Here is a 15701-nt window from a genome sequence, read left to right as displayed (position 1 = left end):
TTCCAACTCTTCAAAAGGTGGACTTTAAGGTCCAAACTCAGGATCCTCTGGCCTGAGAGTCACCTCAATCACCTTGGGAGGAGAAGAAAAGGGGAGGTGGCAGGCCCTGACATTTGAGATGGCCACAGACAATCTTTCTCTTTATCCTCTGTTTTCATCTTCAGAAACGGGTAGAGAGTGAGATACAGTCACTGGCTGAGATCTTTGTGAGTCCATGGGTGTGAACTGTAAATCTGGCTCTGGTGGCACGTTGTGGAAAATGTTAGATGTATTTTTATATGTATTGTCATAAGAGTCCCCCTGCGTTCATTCTCCCCTAGCCCGCGCTAAAGAGCTGACTGGGGCAGACTGACACTGGTTGAGATCCGTTAGGTAACGTTAACACCACTTGATCTTACCGGATTTAACGAATATCTATTAGCCTGAATGATTTTTGGCCAGAAAATTTGATAAGGGGGGCTAACCCTTCCTTATGTACCACCTAATATCTCTTGATGTGGAATATCTCTGAAATGATGTGAGATCAAACGTTAAAACCAATTGCTCTTCCCGGATCTAATGAATATCTATTTTTCAGGGCTGGTTTAGCCCTTACTTCTCTGGGTTGGCTGCTCAACTGTCGGCTAATTGCCAGCTCTCATCTCTCTCCACAGTTACCAGCTGTTCCTTATCATGCTCGTCTGACCTGCCTACTTAAAGCTGTCCAGCTGACTTCATCTCTGCCTTCGCCTTGGTCACATCACAAGAAACCATCTCCTGCAGTTCTGTTTAAAGACTGGCTTGCTGACATCCCTTCTGGCTCCTTTTTCCGCTTGCTGCTGTTTCACTTGGATCCCTGACTTCTGGCCTGGCTGATTACCCAATCTGGTTATTGAACTCTGGCCTGGCTGACTACTCGATCGGGTTGCTGGAGTCTGGCTATGCTTTGACTACACTTTCTCTACTTACCTTTTTATTTTTATTTAATAAACAAGTGTGATTTAATTGTACTTCTGTCTCGGTCTGATTCATGGTTTCTGACACTATTAGCCTGAATGATTTTTGGGCAGAAAATTGCATGTGGGGGGGCTAACCCGTCCATATTTACTACGTAATATCTGTATTTTGATGTGTAATATCTCTGAAATGATGGGAGATCTAACATTAAAACTACTTGATCTTACCGGATCTAAGGAATATCTATTAGCCTGAATGGTTTTTGGGCAGAAAATTAAATAAGTGGGGCAACCCCCCTCATTATTCACTTAATAAGTCTCTAATTATGTGAGATCGAACGTCAAAACCACTTGATCTTACCGGATCTAATGAATATTTTTTTCTGGCCAAAATTGCATGTGGGGGGATAACCCGTCCATATGTACCACCTAATATCTCTATTTTGATGGGAAAGGAGATAAGGGGAGGGGGCAGCCCCCCTCATTAATCTCTTAATAAGTTTCTAATTATGTGAGATCTAACATTAAAACCACTTGATCTTACCGGATCTAACAAATATTTATCAGCCTGAATGATTTTTGGCCAGAAAATTTGATAAGGCGGGCTGATGACGGGTTAGCCCCCCCTGCAAATAACTGTTAATATTGCTCCTTCTGTATGAGATCTAACGCAAACAACAGTTGATCTAACCTGATCTAAAAAAGATCTAACAAACTGAATACGATTTTTTTAAAATACTGTACATTGTAATAAATCACAGCAGAGGGAGGCTAGAGGTTACAGAAAGGTCACTGTGCAATACAAACAACCAAACATTGAATACCAAAAATGGTCCTCAGTTACCAAAAAAAGCCCGGACCTTCTAGGCTAAATATTATCCTTGGAGGCCAAAAATGGGCCCCAGTGAAAAAAAACAGCACACCCAGCTATTTTTGGTCACCGACAGGGGCGGACTGACCAGTCGGTCACTCGGGTGCCGCCCGAGGTCATTAGGTGCCCGGCCCGGTCTCGGCCAGATGAGAGGCCACTTGAAGCGGATGTGCCGTATCACATGCCGCGATCATGCCGATTACAATACTGCAAACGGTACTTCTAACGGCACGCTGCTCCCCGCCGCCCCCTCCTTCCCTCCCGTCCGTCCCAGGTGATGTCGCAACGCATACCGTACAAGCACCTGGGACGGACGGGAGGGGAGGAGGGGCCGGTGGGGAGCAGCGCACCGTTAGCAGTATTGTAATTGGCATGATCACGGCATGTGATACGGGCACAGCAGATAAGTGGAGGGGCCGGCAGGGAGCTGCGCCGTTATTATCGGCATCCGGTAAGTGAAGCCTGGGCCTGCCACAAGTGATGGGAGGCGGCAGTACAGAATGCATGTGGCCCCGGATCCCCCCAACCCACAGTGTCCCCCTCTGTGAGTGCCCCCCCGTTTGTGAGTGTCCCCCTGTGTGTTTGTCCCCCTGTGCCCCCGTGTGAGTGTGTCCCCCTGTGTTTGTGTCCCCATGTGTGTGTCCCCCTGTGTGAGTGTCCCCCTGTGTGTGTGAGTGTCCCCCTGTGTGTGTGTGTGTCCCTGTGTATGTCCCCCTATGTGTGCGTCCCTGTGTGTGTGTCCCCGTGTGTGTGAGTGTCCCCGTGTGTGTGCGTCTCCCCGTGTGTGTGTCCCTGTATGTGTGTGTGTGAGAGTGTCCCCCTGTGTGGTGAGTGTGTGTCCATCTGTGTGTGTGTGTCCCCCTGTGTGTGTGTGTGTCCCCCTGTGTGTGTGTGTCCCCCTGTGTGAATGAGTGTGCGTGTCCCCCTGTGTGTGAGTGTGTATCCCCCTGTGTGTGTGGTGTGAGTGTGTGTGTGTCCCCCTGTGTGTGGTGTGTGTGAGTGTCCCCGTGTGTGTGTGTCCCTGTTTGAGAGAGTGTCCCCTGTGTGTGTGTGTGTGTCCCCCTGTGTGTGTGTCTCCCCTTGTGTGTGTGTGAGAGAGTGTCCCCCTGTGTGTGTGTCCATATGAGTGTGTGTGTGTCCCCATGTGATTGCGTGTGCCCCCCGTGTGAGTGTGCATGTCCCCATGTGTGGTGTGAATGTGTGTGTCCCCCTGTGTGTGTGTGTGTGTGTGTATGTTTCTTCCCCTGTGTGTGTGTGTCTCCCCCTGTGTGTGTATTTCTTCCCCTGTGTGTCTCTCCCCCTGTGTGTGTGTCTCTCTCCCCCTGTGTGTGTGTCCCCCTGTGTGTGTGTCCCCCTGTGTGTGTGTCCCACTGTGTGTGTCTTCCCCTGTGTGTGTGTGTGTCCCTGTGAGAGTGTGTCCCCCTGTGTGCGTGTTTTCCCCTTGTGTGAGTGTCCCCTGTGTTTGTGTGTGTGTGTGTGTGTCCCTGTGCTTGTGTGTGTGTGAGAGTGTCCCCCTGTGTGAATGTCCCCCTGTGTGTGTCTCCCCGTGTGTGTCTCCCCGTGTGTGAGTGTCCCTGTATGTGTGTGTGTGAGAGAGAGTGTCCCCCTGTGTGGTGTGAGTGTGTGTCCACCTGTGTGTGTGTCCCCCTGTGTGTGTGCCCCCTGTGTGAGTGAGTGTGCGTGTGTATCCCCCTGTGTGTGTGTGTGTGAGAGTGTATCCCCCTGTGTGTGTGTGGTGTGAGTGTGTGTGTGTGTGTGTGTCCCCCTGTGTGCGGCGTGTGTGAGTGTCCCCGTGTGTTTGTGTCCCCCTGTGTGTGTGTGAGTGTCCCCCTGTGTGTGTGCCTCCCCTTGTGTGTGTCTTCCCTCTTTGTGTGTGTGTGTGTGTCTCCCCCTGTGTGTGTGTGAGAGAGAGTGTCCCCCTGTGTGAGTGTGTGTCTCTGTGTGAGTGTGTCCCCCTGTGTGGTGTGTCCCCCTGTGTGTGTGTGTCCCCCTGTGTGTGTGTGTGTCCGTGTGAGTGTATGTCCCCCCATGTGATTGTGTGTCCCCCCTATGTGAGTGTGTGTGTCCCCCTGTGTGTGTGTCTCCCCCTGTGTGTGTGTGTCTCCCCCTGTGTGTGTGTGTCTCCCCCTGTGTGTGTATGTCTCCCCCTGTGTGTGTGTGAGTGTGTGTTTCTTCCCCTGTGTGTCTCTCCCCCTGTGTGTGTGTGTGTCTCTCCCCCTGTGTGTGAGTGTGACCCCCTGTGTGTGTCTCCCCCTGTGTGTGTGTCCCCCTGTGTGCGTCAGTGTGTCCCTGTGTGTGAGTGGTTCCCCCTGTGTGTGTAAGTGTGTCCCCCTGTGTGTGTGTGTGAGTGTGTCCCCCTGTGTGTGTGTGTCCCTGTGTGTGTGTGTCCCTGTGTGTGTGTGTCCCTGTGTGTGCGTGTGCGTTCTTCCTCTAGTTTCCCCCTGTGTGCTCCCCCCGTGTCTCCCTGTGCAGGTGTGGTGCCCAAGGGGGCCCCATGAGCTTCTATTGCCTGGGGGCCCCATTAGTTGTCAGTCCGCCCTTGGTCACCGAGGACCTTTTTGGCATTCAAAGGTCAGGAGTGTGCCTTTTTTAGTCACCAAGGACCATTTTGGGCATTTAATCACTTCAGCGCAGGACCATTTGGCTGGCCAAAGACCAGAGCACTTTTTGCGATTCGGCACTGCATCGCTTTAACCACTTGCCGACCATTGCACTCTGATGTACGTCCCTACTTTGGGAACAAACAGAGGCATCTTTAGGGGGTGGCTGTAGTCTGGGACCAGTAGCCCAGAGTCTCGGTCCAGAATGCAGGGAACAGGGGCAGACTGAGCCTTGGTTGGCTCCAGCTCCAGCTTTAGCTCTGCCCCGCTTCCACCCGACTTTACTCTTGGTCACTGATTGCTATAGCCGCCTGGCGGCTAGCAACCATTAACGTCACTGCCCACTGTGCCCACACTGCCCAACATTCAAAGCAGAGGAGGATTGCACTTCCTCCTCCTCCGTGCTAGTGCTCGTGGGGCCTGGCCTACGACTTCTGGTCTGGATTGTCCCGCAGCTGTTATGGTAGCGTGGAGTGTAGAGCCCAGGAGGGAGAGAAAGGGATGACGCCGCCACCCTGAGCAGCATTCGCAGCGGCTCCCTTAGCCTACACTCCTGCAATCTTAGTCCTCTCCCAGCTTGCTGTGCTGGAGCAGGAAGAAGGCAGAAATGACAATGCGGTGGCCGCACCACATCAATACCCACTTGGACGGGCGGCTCTCCTCTTCTCCTCTGGCTGCCTTGCACACCAGCACCACGGATGAGCTGCTGCTGTAGTACCTGAACACATGAAGTCTATCTCCTCCTGGTCAGGTAGGTCAATCAGAGTTTGTATGTCATGTCCCCCTATGTGTGTGTCCCTGTGTGTGTCCCCCGTGTGTGTGTGTCCCCCGTGTGTGTGAGTGTCCCCGTGTGTGTGTGTCTCCCCGTGTGTGTGTCCCTGTATGTGTGTGTGTGTGAGAGTGTCCCCCTGTGTGGTGAGTGTGTGTCCCCCTGTGTGTGTGTGTCCCCCTGTGTGTGTGTGTCCCCCTGTGTGTGTGTGTGAGTGTGTATCCCCCTGTGTGTGTGGTGGGAGTGTGTGTGTCCCCCTGTTTGAGAGAGTGTGTCCCCTGTGTGTGTGCCTCCCCTTGTGTGTGTCTCCCCTTGTGTGTGTGTGTGTGTGTCCCCCTGTGTGTGTGTCCCCCTGTGTGTGTCTCCCACTGTGTGTGTGTCCCTGTGTGTGTGTGTGTGTGTCCCTGTGTGTGTGTGTGTCCCCCCCTGTGTGTGTGTGTGTCCCTGTGTGTGTGTGTCCCTGTGTGTGTGTTCTTCCTCCAGTTTCCCCCTGTGTGCTCCCCCTGTGTCTCCCTGTGCAGGTGTGGGACACACACACACACACAGGGACACACACACACACAAGGGGACACACACACACAGGGACACACACACACACAGGGACACACACACACAGGGGAAGACACACACACAGTGGGAGACACACACAGGGAGACACACACACAGGGGGACACACACACACACACAAGGGGAGACACACACAAGGGGAGGCACACACACAGGGGACACACTCTCTCAAACAGGGGGACACACAAAAGATGGAAAATACCAGCAGTTGACACTGCAATTTACAATGTGAATAAAGACCTAACTTGTCCAGTAGACAATGCACCGATTCTTAAGGATCCAACAGATAAGGAGTTGAAATCCCTGTTAAGATCTACTTTTTCCATGGCAGGTGAAACTACTTAGTCTGCAGTCGCTGCAATAAGCGTCTGTCAATCCCTAAAGGACCAATTTAAACAGGCCCTTAGAGAGCTTCCTGCACAACAAGCCAGAGATTTGGCTGAACTACCAAAAGCATTATGCTTTGCCATATTTGCTATTAAAGATTCTATTCACCAGGCGTCATGTCTTATGCTTGTGCATATGCGTAGAATCCCGTGGTTAAAAAATTTGGTCAGCTGAAGCATCATGTAAAGACCTTGTAACTGGGCTCCTTTTCATGGGGAGTGACTATTTGGAGAAAACTTGGACAAATATATCCAAACAATTTCTAATGGGAAAAGTACTCTTTTGCCAGTCAAAAGAAAGTATAAACGCCCTTCATTTAAAAGGGCTCTTTCCCCCTATGCCAGGGGCTTCCGCCTCTAGGCAGAGGTGACGGCCTCCACCGTCACACTCTAGAGGAAAATCCCAAAGTCAGACCCAGGCTTTAAAAGAAGTCCTGGGGTCGGAAACCTGCAAAGCAGAATCATAAAGCCTCATCGTGAAGAGGCAACACCCCTCACCAAAGTGGGGGGAAGACTTCTACAGTTTCCAGAATTCTGGAAAGCAAGAAATTCTGGACAGATGGGTCATCTCCACTGTAACGATGAGGTACAAGCTGGAATTTTGGCACTTTCTACCGTCTTGCTTCCTGAGGTCAAGCACTAGACCAATTAATATCTCAAAGGGTGATCATACAGATCCCCCAAAAAGGAGCAAGGCTTGGGGTTTTATTCAAACCTTTTTACAGTACCGAAACCAAAAGGGACATGTCAGACCCATTCTAGATTTAAAAAATCTAAAGCCGTTCCTAAAGATACATGCCTTTCGCATGGAGACTATCAGGTCAGTAGTTTATATCCTAGGAGGAGAGCTTCTGGTATCAATCGACATCAGGGATACATATCTGTATGTCCCTATATTTCCCACTCATCAAGAGTTCTGCGGTTTGAGTTGGAACAGCAGCATTTCCAGTTCGTAGCCCTACCCTTTGGGCTAGCCACAGCACCCCAGGTGTTCACTAAAGTGCTGGGTCCACCTCTAGCCAGATTAAGGGCACATGGCATAAGTCGTAGCATACCTAGACAATCTGTTACTAATCAGTTGGCTCATTTGGAGCAAAGCATACGCACTACAACCATCTGAAGAGTTCGGATTCTAAACCTAGAGAAATCTTCCTTAATACTGCTAAAAAAGCTGGAGTACTTGGGTCTGATCGTAGACAGAGCCCACGAAAAAGGTGCTCTTGCCTCGGGCAAAGATCAACTCCATAAGAGTTGATGCGGATGGTCAGGTCAAATGGCCTAATCTCGGAGGCTAAGCAGGGTCAGGCCTGGTTAGTACCTGGATGGGAGACTGCCTGGGAATACCATGTGGCATAGGCTTCTTTTTTTTTTTGCCGTTGACTTGTTATTTTCCCTTGTTTACCAAGGTGACAATCTTGGTGTTTGTCAAGAGAGTTGAGGGTGCCCAAAGCAATTGCCTATGGGCACATCACCCTGAAAGCACCCTATCTTGTCCGATCTCGGAGGTTATGCAGGGTCGGGCCTGGTTAGTACCTGGATGGGAGACCACCTGGGAGTACCAGGTGCCGTAGGTTTATTTTTTTAAATTTTTTTGGTGTTGACTTTTTTTTCCTTGTTTGCCAAGGTGACAATCTTGGCATTTGTCAAGAGGGTTGAGGGTGCCCAAAGAGATTGTCTACGGCACATCACCCTACTACTCTGAGAAGTAAGGGCGGGCTGGGTTAGTACGCAGATGGGAGACCGCCTGGGAATACTAGGTGCTGTAGGTTTCTTTTCTTTTTTTCTCTTTTTACCCATGGATACCATCTTGGCATTTGTCAAGAGGGTTGAAGTTGCATAAAGAGCTTGCCTACGGCCACATCACCCTGAAAGCGAACCATCTCATCTGATCTCGGAGACTAAGCAGTGGCGGGCCTGGTTAGTACTTGGATGGGAGACCGCCTGGGAATATCAGGTGCTATAGGCTTCTTTTTTTTTTCTTTTTGGCATTGACTTGTTTTTTTCCCTTGTTTCTCAAGGTGACCATCTTGGCGTTTGTCAAAAAGGGTTGAGGATACCCAAAGGGATTGCCTACAGCCATATCACCGTGAAAGCGCCCAATCTCATCTGATCTCGGAGACTAAGCATGGTCGGGCCTAGTGGCCATCTTTGCATTTGTCAAGAGGGATGAGGGTGCCCATAGAGATTGCCCATGGGTAGGGTCGGGCCTGGTAAGTACCTGGATGGGAGACCACCTAGGAATAGGCTTCCTTTTTTTTTTCATTTGGGGCGTTGACTTGTTTTTTCCCTTGTTTCCCAAAGTGTATTTTGGCATTTGTCAAGGGGGTTGACGGTGCCCAAAAAGATTGGCTACGGCCACATCACCTTGAAAGCGCCCCATCTTGTCTCACCTCGGAGGCTAAGCAGGGGCTGAGCCTGGTTAATACCTGGATGGCCAGGTGCCGTAGGCTTATTTATTTTTTTGCGTTTACTTGTTTTTTTCCCTTGTTTCCCAAGGTGACTATATTGGCGTTTGTCAAGATGGTTGAGGGTGTCCGAAGAAATTGCCTATGGCCACATTGCCCTGAAAGTGACTAATCTCGGAGGCTAAGCATGATCAGGCCTGGTTAGTACCTGGATGAGAGACTGCCTGGGAATACAAGGTGCCATAGGCTTCTCTTTTTTTCTTTTTTGGGCTTTTTTTTTCAAGAGGGTTCAGGGTGCCCAAAGCGATTGCCTACAGCCACATCTCCCTGAAAGCAACTGATCTCATCTGATCTCGGATGCTTAGCAGGGTTGGGCCTGGTTAGAACCTGGATGGGAGACCCCCTAGGAATACTAAGTGCTGTAGGTTTCTTTTTTTTTTTTTGTTGACTTGTTTTTTTTCCCTTGTTTCCCAAGGTGACCATCTTGGCGTTTGTCAAGAGGGTTGAGGGTGCCGAAAGAGATTGCCTATGGCCACATCACCCTGAAAGCTCCTGATCTTGTCTGATCCCGGAGGTTGAGCAGCATTTGGCCTGGTTAGTAACAAATGGGAGACCTCCTGGGAATACCCAGTGCCACGGGCTTCTTTTTTTCTTTTTTTTTTGGCGTTGACTTGTTTTCTCCCTTGTTTCCCAAGGTGATTATCTTGGCGTTTGTCAAGACGGTTGAGGGCGCCCAAAGAAATTTCCTATGGCCAAAACACTTTGAAAGCGACCAATCTCGTCTAATCTCAGAGGATAAGCAGGGTCAGGCCTGGTTAGTACCTGGATGGGAGACTGCCTGGGAATACCAGGTGGCATAGACTTTTTTTTTTTTTTGGGTGTTGACTTGTTATTTTCCCTTGTTTACTAAGGTGACCATCTTTGCGTTTTTTATGAGGGTTGAGAGTGCCCAAAGCAATTGAATACGGCCATATCTCCCTGAAAGCAACAAATCTCATCTGATCTCGGAGGCTTAGCAGGGTCGGGCCTGGTTAGAACCTGGATGGGAGACCCCCTGGGAATACCAGGTGCCGTAGGCTTTTTTTTTTATATGTTGTTGGCGTTGAAGACCTGTTTTAATTTTTTTGCTTGTTTGCAGAGGTGACCATCTTGCCGTTTGTCAAGAGGGTTTAGAGTGGCCAGCACGATGGTCTACGGCTACATCACCCTGAATGCGCCTGATCTCATCTGATCTCGGATGTTAAGCAGGGTCGGGCCTGGTTAGTACCTGGATGGGAGACTGCCTGGGAATACCAGGTGGCATAGACTTTTTTTTTTTTTTTTTTTTTTTTGGGAGTTGACTTGTTAATTTCCCTTGTTTACCAAGGTGACCATCTTGGGATTTTTCAAGAGGGTTGAGAGTCCCCAAAGCGATTGCCTACGGCCACATCTCCCTGAAAGCAACCAATCTCATCTGATCTTGGAGGCTTAGCAGAGTTGGGCCTGGTTAAAACCTGGATGGGAGACCCCCTGGGAATACCAAGTGCCGTAGGTTTCTTTTTTTTTATGTTGACTTGTTTTTTTTCCCCTTGTTTCCTAAGGTGACCATCTTGGCGTTTGTCAAAAGGGTTGAGGGTGCCGAAAGAGATTGCCTATGGCCATATCACCGTGAAAGCGCCCAATCTCGTCTGCTCTCGGAGGCTAAGCAGGGTCGGGCTTAGTGACCATCTTTGCATTTGTCAAGAGGGATGAGGGTGCCCAAAGAGATTGCCTATGGGCAGGGTAGGGCCTGGTTAGTACCTGAATGGGAAACCGCCTGGTAATACAAGGTGATGTAGGCTTCTTTTTTTTTGGGGGGGGGGGGGGGGGGCGTTGACTTATTTTTTTCCCTTGTTTCCCAAGGTTATTATCTTGGCGTTTGTCAAGACGATTGAGGGCACCCAAAGAGATTTCCTATGGCCACATCACCTTGAAAGCGACCAATCTTGTCTAATCTCGGAGGCTAAGCAGGCTTAGGCCTGGTTAGTACCTGGATGGGAGACTGCCTGGGAATACCAGGTAGCATAGGCTTCTTTTATTTTTTTTTGGCGTTGACTTATTTTTCCTTGTTTTCCATGGTGACTATCTTGGCATTTGTGAAGGAGGTTTAGGGTGCCCAAAGAGATTGTCTTTGGCCTCATCACCCTGAAAGCTCAAAATCTCGTCTTATCTTGGAGGCTAAGCAGGTTCGGGCCTGATTAGCATCTGGAGGGGAGACCGCCTGGGAATACCAGGAGCTGCAGTCTTCTTTTTTTTTTTTTTGCGTCGACTTGTTTTTTTCCCTTGTTTCCCAAGGTGACCATCTTGAGGTTTGTCAAGAGGGTTGACGGTGCCTAAAGAGATTGCCTATGGCCACATCACCCTCAAAGCCCTAATCTCGTCTGATCTCGGAGGCTAAACAGGGTCAGGCCTGGTCAGTACCTGGATGGGAGACCGCCTGAGAATAGCATGTGCCATAGGCATCTTTTTTTTTTTTTTGCCGTTAACTTGTTTTGTTTTCCCTTGTTTGATGACCATCTTGGCGTTTGTCAAGAGGGTGGAGTGTGCCCAAAGAGATTGCCTACAGCCACATCACCCTGAAAGCACCTGATCTTGGAGGCTAAGCAGAGTCGGGCCTGGTTAGTACCTGCATTAGTTGACCTGTTTTGTATATCTGGTTTCCCAAGATGACCTTCTTGGCATTTCTCAAGAGGGTTTTGGGTGCCAGAAGAGATTGCCTATGGCCACTCCACTCTGAAAGCACCCGATCTCATCTGGTCTTGAAGACTAAGCAGAGATGGGCCTGCTTAGTACCTGGATGGGAGACTGCCTTTTTTTGTGGTTCCCCAAGGTGACCATCTTGGCATTTCTCAAGAGGGTATTCCCAGGCGGTCTCCCATCTAGGTACTAACCAGGCCCGTCCCTGCTTAGTATCAGATGCTTTCAGGGTGATGTTGCCATAGGCACTCACTTTTGGCACCCTCAACCCTCTTGACAAACACCAAGATGGTCACCTTGGGAAACAAGGGAAAAAAAGAAGTCAACCATGCCATATTAGCACCTCAAGAAATGAGATAGGCAGTCATAAACTAAAAGATGCGTAAATTCCAGAAAATGTACCATCGTTTTCAGACGCTATAACATTTGCGCAAACCAATAAATATACACTTATTAACATTACCAAAGACATGTGGCTGAATACATTTTGACCTAAAAGTATGAATAAAATTGAGTTTATTGGATTTTTCTTATAACAAAAAGCAGAAAATATAATTTTCTTTCAATATTTTTTAGATTTTTCCGTTTATATAGCAAAAAATAAAAAATAAAAAAATTGCAGAGGCAATCAAATACCTTAAAAAAAAAAAACCTCTCTATTTGTGGGGAAAAAAGGATAAACTACGTGACCCACACTGACCTACCTGACACACGCTGACCTACCTGACATACATACACTGACCTACCTGACACACACTGACCTGGTCCCTGACATACAAACTCTGATTGACCTACCTGACCAGGAGGAGATAGACTTCATGTGTTCAGGTACTACAGCAGCAGCTCATCCGTGGTGCTGGTGTGCAAGGAAGCCAGAGGAGAAGAGGAGAGCCGCCCGTCCAAGTGGGTATTGATGTGGTGCGGCCGCCGCATTGTCATTTCTGCCTTCTTCCTGCTCCAGCACAGCAAGCTGGGAGAGGACTAAGATTGCAGAAGTGTAGGCTAAGGGAGCTGCTGCGAATGCTGCTCAGGGTGGCGGCGTCATCCCTTTCTCTCCCTCCTGGGCTCTACACTCCACGCTACCATAACAGCTGCGGGACAATCCAGACCAGAAGTCGTAGGCCAGGCCCCACGAGCACTAGCGCGGAGGAGGAGGAAGTGCAATCCTCCTCTGCTTTGAATGTTGGGCAGTGTGGGCACAGTGGGCAGTGACGTTAATGGTTGCTAGCCGCCAGGCGGCTATAGCAATCAGTGACCAAGAGTAAAGTCGGGTGGAAGCGGGGCAGAGCTAAAGCTGGAGCTGGAGCCAACCATGGCTCAGTCTGCCCCTGTTCCCTGCATTCTGGACCGAGACTCTGGGCTACTGGTCCCAGACTACGGCCACCCCCTAAAGATGCCTCTGTTTGTTCCCAAAGTAGGGACGTACATCAGAGTGCAATGGTCGGCAAGTGGTTAAAGCGACACAGTGCTGAATCGCAAAAAGTGCTCTGGTCTTTGGCCAGCCAAATGGTCCTGCGCTGAAGTGATTAAATGCCCACTCTCACACAGGGGGACACTCTCACACACATACAGGGACACTCACACACGGGGAGACACTCACACAGGGGGACACTCTCACACACACACACACAGGGGGACACACACACACACACACACACACAGGGGGACACACACACACACAAACAAACACAGGGGGACACACACACAGGGGGACACTCACACAGGGGGACACACACACACACACAGGGGGACACACACACACACACACAGGGGGACACACACACACACAGGGGGACACACACACACACACACAGGGGGACACACACACACACACAGGGGGACACACACACACACACAGGGGGACACACACACACACACAGGGACACACACACACACAGGGACACACACACACACAGGGACACACACACACACAGGGACACACACACACAGGAAGACACACACACAGTGGGAGACACACACACAAGGGGAGACACACACAAGGGGAGGCACACACACAGGGGACACACTCTCTCAAACAGGGACACACACACACACACGGGGACACACACACTCCCACCACACACACAGGGGGATACACACTCACACACACACACACAGGGGGACACACACTCACCACACAGGGGGACACTCTCACACACACACACATACAGGGACACACACACGGGGAGACACACACACACGGGGACACTCACACACACCGGGGACACACACACACATGGGGGGACACACACAGGGACACACACATAGGGGGACATGACATACAAACTCTGATTGACCTACCTGACCAGGAGGAGATAGACTTCATGTGTTCAGGTACTACAGCAGCAGCTCATCCGTGGTGCTGGTGTGCAAGGCAGCCAGAGGAGAAGAGGAGAGCCGCCCGTCCAAGTGGGTATTGATGTGGTGCGGCCGCCGCATTGTCATTTCTGCCTTCTTCCTGCTCCAGCACAGCAAGCTGGGAGAGGACTAAGATTGCAGGAGTGTAGGCTAAGGGAGCCGCTGCGAATGCTGCTCAGGGTGGCGGCGTCATCCCTTTCTCTCCCTCCTGGGCTCTACAATCCACGCTACCATAACAACTGCGGGACAATCCAGACCAGAAGTCGTAGGCCAGGCCCCACGAGCACTAGCGCGGAGGAGGAGGAAGTGCAATCCTCCTCTGCTTTGAATGTTGGGCAGTGTGGGCACAGTGGGCAGTGACGTTAATGGTTGCTAGCCGCCAGGCGGCTATAGCAATCAGCGACCAAGAGTAAAGTTGGGTGGAAGCGGGGCAGAGCTAAAGCTGGAGCCAACCAAGGCTCAGTCTGCCCCTGTTCCCTGCATTCTGTTTCCTGGATACAACCTGCCAGGTGTCGCTAACATCCATTGAAGCTGGTGGAGACGTGTGAGATTCTGATTGAGCTGGAAGGATGTCCCATGCTCTAAGCAGCTTCAGTCCTTCCTCCAGAGAATTGACCACAGACACCTGCTCATCTTTAGTGATATGTAACTTAGCCGGATATCCCCAGCGGTATAAGATGGCGTGGTTACGCAGAGCTTTAGTAATGGATAACAGGGCTTTACGTTTCTGCATGGTGTACTGGGACAAGTCCGCAAAAAGCTGAATATGTGCATAGCATTCAGGTGGTTGTTTGTTTTTGCGATGAGCAGACATGAAATTTTCTTTAATGTGGTAAAAATGTACCCGCATAAGGACATCCCTAGGGATGTTGTCTGGTAGATGGGATGGTTTGGGGAGTCGATGGATCCTGTCAATCACTAAATCAGAGTCAGTGGCGTCCGGCAGAAAGGATCTCATCATAGTTTGAGCATATTGCAATAGTTGGCCCGGGGTGATCACTTCGGGGATCCCCCTAATTTTGAGGTTGTTGCGGCAGGATCTATCTTCAAGGTCAGCGACCTTTGACCTAAGCCAGGACACCTCGTCAGCTTGCTCATTATGGGCATCAACTAATGAGTTATAAGAGGTGGCATAATCGCCCATTTTTTCCTCCACATGAGATACTCTGTCTCCCAGCTCCCCCATGTCTGCCTTAAAACTCCGCATGCAGTCCATTAGGTCCGCGTGGAGGGAGCTGCGAAGGGACACCAGCATGTCTTTCAACGTGGTGTCAGACACCGGCTGGTTGGTGGTGGGGAACGAATGGAGCGTTTCAGCTAGTTCCCTAGTATCATCCAAGCCCTCGTGGTCCCCGCTCACCTTGTCGGCGGTCACGTCCACCGTCAGACGGGGTTTAGATTTCGCCGGGCTCCGGGACAGCGGGGATGAGACATCCGGAGGGTCTCTGGACACGCTGGGGCTGTGTTTCGGGCTCGGAGAGGATGTCGCAGACTCGCTGGAGGTAGGCGGCGAGGCGTCTCCGGCGCCATCTTGGAGTAGGCCGCGGTCTTTCTGCGGGAAGAAGTGTTGAAGTTTATGGAGCTGTGAGACTCCTTTCCTCTTTTTGGCCATGCGGAGGGAATGAGGGATAGTTCCCACGCAGGTAGTGGTTAGTTAGAGTTAAAGTCCTCTCCGTTAAGCGTCGTTCCCCGGTCTCCAGCACGGAGCTATCTGCTCACACGTCCATGCAGTAGCTCGGTAGCCACGCCCCCCGTTCCCTGCATTCTGGACCGAGACTCTGGGCTACTGGTCCCAGACTACGGCCACCCCCTAAAGATGCCTCTGTTTGTTCCCAAAGTAGGGACGTACATCAGAGTGCAATGGTCGGCAAGTGGTTAAAGCGATGCAGTGCCGAATCGCAAAAAGTGCTCTGGTCTTTGGCCAGCCAAATGGTCCTGCGCTGAAGTGATTAAATGCCCAAAATGGTCCTTGGTGACTAAAAAAGGCACACTCCTGACCTTTGAATGCCAAAAAGGTCCTCGGTGACCAGGGGCGGACTGACAGCTAATGGGGCCCCCAGGCAATAGAAGCTCATGGGGCCCCCTTGGGCACCAC

The 15701-nt window shown here is 50.6% G+C and overlaps 6 pseudogenes; all 6 read left to right on the top strand.

Moving 5' to 3' along the window:
* The first annotated feature begins 7583 nt into the window (after window positions 1-7583).
* Window positions 7584-7702, top strand: LOC143932328 (5S ribosomal RNA; annotated as a pseudogene).
* Window positions 7703-7975: 273 nt separating this feature from the next.
* On the top strand, window positions 7976-8094 carry LOC143931757 (5S ribosomal RNA; annotated as a pseudogene).
* Window positions 8095-8842: 748 nt separating this feature from the next.
* Window positions 8843-8961, top strand: LOC143931370 (5S ribosomal RNA; annotated as a pseudogene).
* Window positions 8962-9493: 532 nt separating this feature from the next.
* LOC143931249 (5S ribosomal RNA) lies at window positions 9494-9612 on the top strand (annotated as a pseudogene).
* Window positions 9613-9722: 110 nt separating this feature from the next.
* On the top strand, window positions 9723-9841 carry LOC143931062 (5S ribosomal RNA; annotated as a pseudogene).
* Window positions 9842-9948: 107 nt separating this feature from the next.
* LOC143931587 (5S ribosomal RNA) lies at window positions 9949-10067 on the top strand (annotated as a pseudogene).
* The last annotated feature ends 5634 nt before the right edge of the window (window positions 10068-15701 follow it).

The sequence above is a fragment of the Lithobates pipiens genome, unplaced genomic scaffold (genome assembly GCF_037356315.1).
Source record: "Lithobates pipiens isolate NorthernLeopardFrog02 unplaced genomic scaffold, aLitPip1_a1.2 Scaffold_25, whole genome shotgun sequence".
NCBI classification, from domain to species: Eukaryota; Metazoa; Chordata; class Amphibia; order Anura; family Ranidae; genus Lithobates; species Lithobates pipiens.
Note: the sequence above shows the minus strand (reverse complement) of the source record. Positions and strands in the feature narration are given on the sequence as shown.